The sequence below is a fragment of the Coenobita brevimanus genome, chromosome 116 (genome assembly GCF_032717465.1).
Source record: "Coenobita brevimanus isolate Jiangsu-jjx chromosome 116, ASM3271746v2, whole genome shotgun sequence".
NCBI lineage: Eukaryota > Metazoa > Arthropoda > Malacostraca > Decapoda > Coenobitidae > Coenobita > Coenobita brevimanus.
Window position 1 is genome coordinate 35,377,123 of NC_137069.1, and position 5,817 is coordinate 35,382,939.

The window sequence follows — 5,817 nt, forward strand, 5'->3', positions numbered from 1 at the left end:
TAAACGTTTTACTATTCATAACTGGTACTTAGACCAGTCTTGTTGTATTAACTTAAAATCCGTTGTGCCAGGAGTTAATGCATCAGCAAGAACCTGATGTTATTATTATTAGTATTAGTTATTTATTGTCAGGGGTGAAGTAACTTTCTCCAGAGGCTAACAGTACAGTAATTCAGCAATTGTGAGTAATTAGTCTCTGCTGTGTACTGTTGAGAAAGTTTATAAATTCTCGTTCTTAGAGAATCGTTGCACGATTTAGCAAGACAATCATTGTCCCTGCTCTTCAATATTATTGAATATTAATATCAATTAAATAATACTTAGCAGATATTTTAAAAACACCGTTTTATTATAAAAACCCCGTGACAGACAGATAGATAGATAGATAGATGGAGAGAGAGAGAGAGAGAGAGAGAGAGAGAGAGAGAGAGAGAATAAAAAAGAAATGAGAGACAGAACCTAGAATAGCGAGTAGGAAAAGCGGAAACAATGAGAGAGAGAGAGAGAGAGAGAGAGAGAGAGAGAGAGAGAGAGCGTATATAGGGAAACAGAAGAGCGAATTGCAAGAGAAAAGCGAAAACACGAGAGCGAGAGAGAGAGAGAGAGAGAGATGGAAAGTAAAAAAAAGAGAAACAGAACCTAGAATAGCGAGTAGGAAAAGCGGAAGCAATGAGAGAGAGAGAGAGAGAGAGAGAGAGAGAGAGAGAGAGAGAGAGAGAGAGAGAGAGAGAGAGAGAGAGAAAGAAAGAGAGAGAGGGAGGGAGAGGGAGAGAATGGTGGTTGGAACAAAGAGTGGGAATGGGAGGCCAGAGACTGAATTGGACAATGGAATAGCAAGGTGTTATGAAAGCGGGTTTAGATAGATGGATAGATAGATAGATAGAGAGAGAGAGAGAGAGAGAGAGAGAGAGAGAAAGGGGAGGATGGAGAATGAGAGGGAGGGAGGAAGAAGAGAGACAGTGAGATAATACAATTAGATAGATTTATATTAAGTTGGTTCGTAAAGGGTTGCAAGAGAGAGAGAGAGAGAGAGAGAAAGAAATGAAAAGGAAAAATGTAAACAAACAGACCATAGAACGGCGAACAGGATGAGAAACGCGAAACCAGTGGAGCTGAAAGGTAAAAAAAGGATCGGAACAGAACAACGAATAGGAAAAGCGAAAATAGTTAGAGAGAGAGAGAGAAGGAGAGAAACCAAATGACAGCTGGCCTCTATCTTCTTGCTTTAATTTTATGTTTTCACACATCTAATGAAAACTGACTGCATCCAACTTTTTAACACTTTCAGTTGCTCTTGTCACACTTATAGATATGAAGTTTTTAGCTTATCCTCAGCATGAACATTGTTGTTGTTTCTTACTCCGTCCTGTCTGGCCGAGAAAACCCGTCAACCACAAGGAAGCAGCTGCTGTTGTGGGGCCGTCCTATAGGTATAGTACAGTGTAGTGATCTGGCTCCTCCTTGAGGTACACATCGCCTCACCATGGTGGGACCAGAGTCCTTCCCAGTGGGACGCGCAAGGGGAGGTTTGGCTCGCGGATGGACGCCGCAGCTGCATTACCCAGTGTGCAACCGCCATCTCGTGGAAGCCTCCCTTCAGCGCCTCAGAATGATGATACAGTAATGAAGCACCTTTCTTTTCACAATCTTAGTTATTTACATATTTACTTGTTTGTTTGTTTTTGCCACAAGTATAGCTTTTATCAGGGTTAATACACTTGCTGTTGTCTTATATTTCCCTCAGATTCCTGGTCAGTTTCTTTTCAGGACCTCAATAGACCTTTAATATTGCCCTAGGCATCTCAAAGACATTCAGTGGCGTCTGGCTATGGTTTCTATCCCTCATTCCATGCCCTCATCTCAGTTTTCCTGTTTGGTCGTTCTATTGCTGTTTTTGTAGACGGCCATTGCTCTTCAAAAATTATCAGTAGTGGTGTTCCTCAAGGTTCTGTCCTTTTACCTTCCCTCTTCCTCCTATTTAATAATGATCTGAGTTGTACATCCTTTCCACGCATACGCAGATGACTCCACACTTCATTTTTCCACCCGCTGCTCAGTATTCGTCACAACAATGATGATAACGGCAGGATGAGGCGTAGGTGTTGCTAACATCTGGTATCTCTTAGTTCCGACTGGGCCAAATGGATCACTGATGCTTCAGGTTCCTCAAAAACTCGGTTCATCAATCTTTCACAGCACTATCTTCCATACATGCTCGTTCATATATAATATCCATCTTTTACTTCGACACAATCTTCCACATGACTATTCCCTTAACACTGGCAACACACACCTCACTCCTTCACTCCGTCTCAATATTCTTGGTGTTTATTTGTCTCGCAATATATTTTTGACTTACAACATTACTTCTCTACCTCTGCGATTCTTCAAAGTAAAATGAATGATCCTTGAGTTACGCTGTCTTGCATTCAACATTCATTTGGAAGAGACAAGGATTGCAAGATGTCAGCCTTTGTTTCTTTCTTGTCAGTCAGTCAGTAAATCAGTTAACATTACACGCCATGTCAGCCTTTGTTTCTTTCTTAGTCAGTCAGCCGATAAATCACTTAAGTAAAACGGCGTACTGCCTTTTAAGGAATTTTCATACTGAGGTTTGCCATGGTATAGATGATTTATTTAATTATTTATTTATTTTTTAATGGACTGGAAGCTAAACCAAATGCCAAAACTAGCTAATTACTTCCCACAATTTCTGAATGCTGCTGGGAGTCCATGTGTGCATAAAGAATAAAATTATCTATCTATCTATCTACCTATCTGTCAGTCTATCTGTCTATCTGTCTATCTATCTATCTATCTATATGTCTGTGTATCTATCTATCTGTCTATCTATCTATCTATCAGTCCGTCTATCTAACACGTCTTAATCCCATAAGGAGTGGCCACAAACAAATCGCCTCCATGTCGCCCTGTCCCCTGCCATGCGCTGTCCCATCTTCAACACAGACACACCCCTCTCTCATATACCTCTCCACTCCATCCCTCCATCACATCCTGTCTCCCCCTCCTCTGCCATTACGCTGTCCTCCCTCCAACGCACACACAACCCTCCCTCATATACCTCTCCACTCCATCCCTCCATCACTAATTCTACATGTGTAAATGAACTAACGAATTACCTGTTTTACAAGCCCTAAATATATAAGAATCAGCTATTAACGAATCATAAACACTGGAATTCGTGACCCAGCTCTGTACACGTCCCTCAGCCCATTGTTGACTCTTGCGTTCGTGTCCGTGAATCCATTAAACGCTAATCCGCCAAATATCCGCCAAAATATGCGCCAATCCCGCGTATTTGGGGTGGACGTGTGGAGACCGTGAGCTGGGTGATTTGGCGGAGGTCACACTGCTGCCTGTTATCCACCCACGAGAGAGAGAGAGAGAGAGAGAGAGAGAGAGAGAGAGAGAGAGAGAGAGAGAGAGGAGGGGCGGGGAGGAGGGAACATAACAGAGATGTATGTATGTATGTATGTATGTGTGATTGAATATGTGTATGTGTTATTCACCGTAGCGGGCGGCATACACACGCCTAACATGATAGGGGGGGGGGGGAATCATCATACGCACACGTACCGTACACGCAATATTTTACGAATTTGAAGGGCGACACAGCTTATTTTAGTGACTAGGGAAGTGACACCCCCCCACCCATTGCTGCCCCTTGGGTTTAGGTGGCCAGGGCAATGGGAGGCGAGGAGGAGAAGGATGAAAGACTTGCAATTTAGTTCTATACTTACATAGATATATATATACACACACTCACATACACATTCATACATATATAAATACATACATACAGGCATATATATATATATACATACATAAATACATACAGGCACATACATAATTACGTGAGTAAATATATATATATATATATATATATATATATATATATATATATATATATATATATATATATATATATATATATATATATATACATACATACATTATCTCCCTCTCTCTCTCTCTCTCTCAAAATCCTGGGTATAATTGGCCGTAAAATATTGACAGGTGGGATTTGGAAGCATTACTTCAAAAAGAAAAAAAAATCGAAAAATTCCCACAAGATACTTTTATTTATCCAGTACAAGGTGGTGCATATATAACACTGCTTGTCCACTGCACAGGGCGAGTTGTTGTGTGCTGCAGGGACGGCTGAGAGAGAGAGAGAGAGAGAGAGAGAGAGAGAGAGAGAGAGAGAGCAAATAGATGTTCGACGGATGGATGGAGTGTTGAACAGATGGATAGAAAGTAGTCTAAACCCCTAGACAGACAGACAGGCAGATAGACAAACAGACAAATAGATAGATAGGTACAGATACTACTGACTGCAGATTTATACATGAACAAAATAACTAGAACACAAATAAAGAACAAGCACCGTCTTAAATGCTCGCCCCGGGATGAAATCGAACCCAGGTAAAAAAAAAAAAAAAGTGTCAGACGCACACTCTTCTCACACACACAAGGTCGACATTTTCCTTTGCTATTATTGTTAGTTGAAGTAAATTTATGGCTATCGACTGCACGAGGCTCATAAATTCTCCCACTGTATTCCAATTAACGCCAGACGATTTTCTTCAGCTGAGTGAGTCATAGGTGCCTGAGAGTGTTAATACTGTGGCCATAAACCCTCTCTCGGTCGCAAAAACTCTAGCTTTTATATCCTGCTAATGACAGACAATTTTATTCAGTTAAGAGTCTCAGGAGCAGCAAAATTAGACAGATAAAAGCTATAGAAGATTTGACGAGGGGAAGTTCAGCTGCCTCCAAGTCAGGGTGGTCCATATATTACGCCCCCGTGACTCACCTGGAGGTACCTTGTGTGTTGCGGGGACGTCTCAGTTTGCTAGTGTAGGCAGCGTAGACAGTTAAGTTGCCTCATAACATTACTAATAACGCAGGCCAAACAGTGGACGCAAAAAGCAAAACATAGTAAAGAGTCAAAAGGATAATTGGAAAACAAAATTAAACATAGTAAAGAGTGAGAAGGATTACTGGAAAACTGAACACTTACATTATCATCACTTCAGAATATAAAAACGAGATGTGTATAATGCTGAACACAAAACCTGAAAACAAAAGAATACGTGACATAAATACATTCTCCATCATCACTAAAAACTAAGGAAATAAAATATGCATGACAAAAACTATATACTACATCGTCATTATAAACTCTAGAAATAAAAATATGCGTGACACTAAACTCACTCTTATCATTGCACAATTAAATATACATGCCAGTAACCACCTACTCCACTATCACCATAAAAATCTGAAAATGAAATTTGCATGGTACGGAACACATTTTCGCCATCACCACAAAATGAAATCTGCATAACACTGACATACCTCATCGCCATCGTCACAAAAATCTTACACTAAAACACGCATGACAGTAACCTCATACTTCATCATTACCACGTAGTCTATTACACACACACACACACACACACACACACACACACACACACACACACACACATACGACATCCAAATGACACGACCCTATTCCCATGCGACGTGTCAGACAGTAGGAAATCCGCATGACACACTCTTTCCATGTGAGGTGTCAAGTTGTAGGAAATCTGTATGGCACCCCTTGCCTTTCCATGCTAGGCGTCAAACAGAGAAAGCAGGAAGCAGTCACCTACCCTGCCCCCTGGTGTGATATCGACTGTGAAGAGGATCATTCTCAGCCTCGATATTGGTGTGGGTGAAGGTAGCAAGTGATTCGGAGGTGCGTTTGGAAATAATGAAGGTGAGATGAATGTTGTTATGAAATGG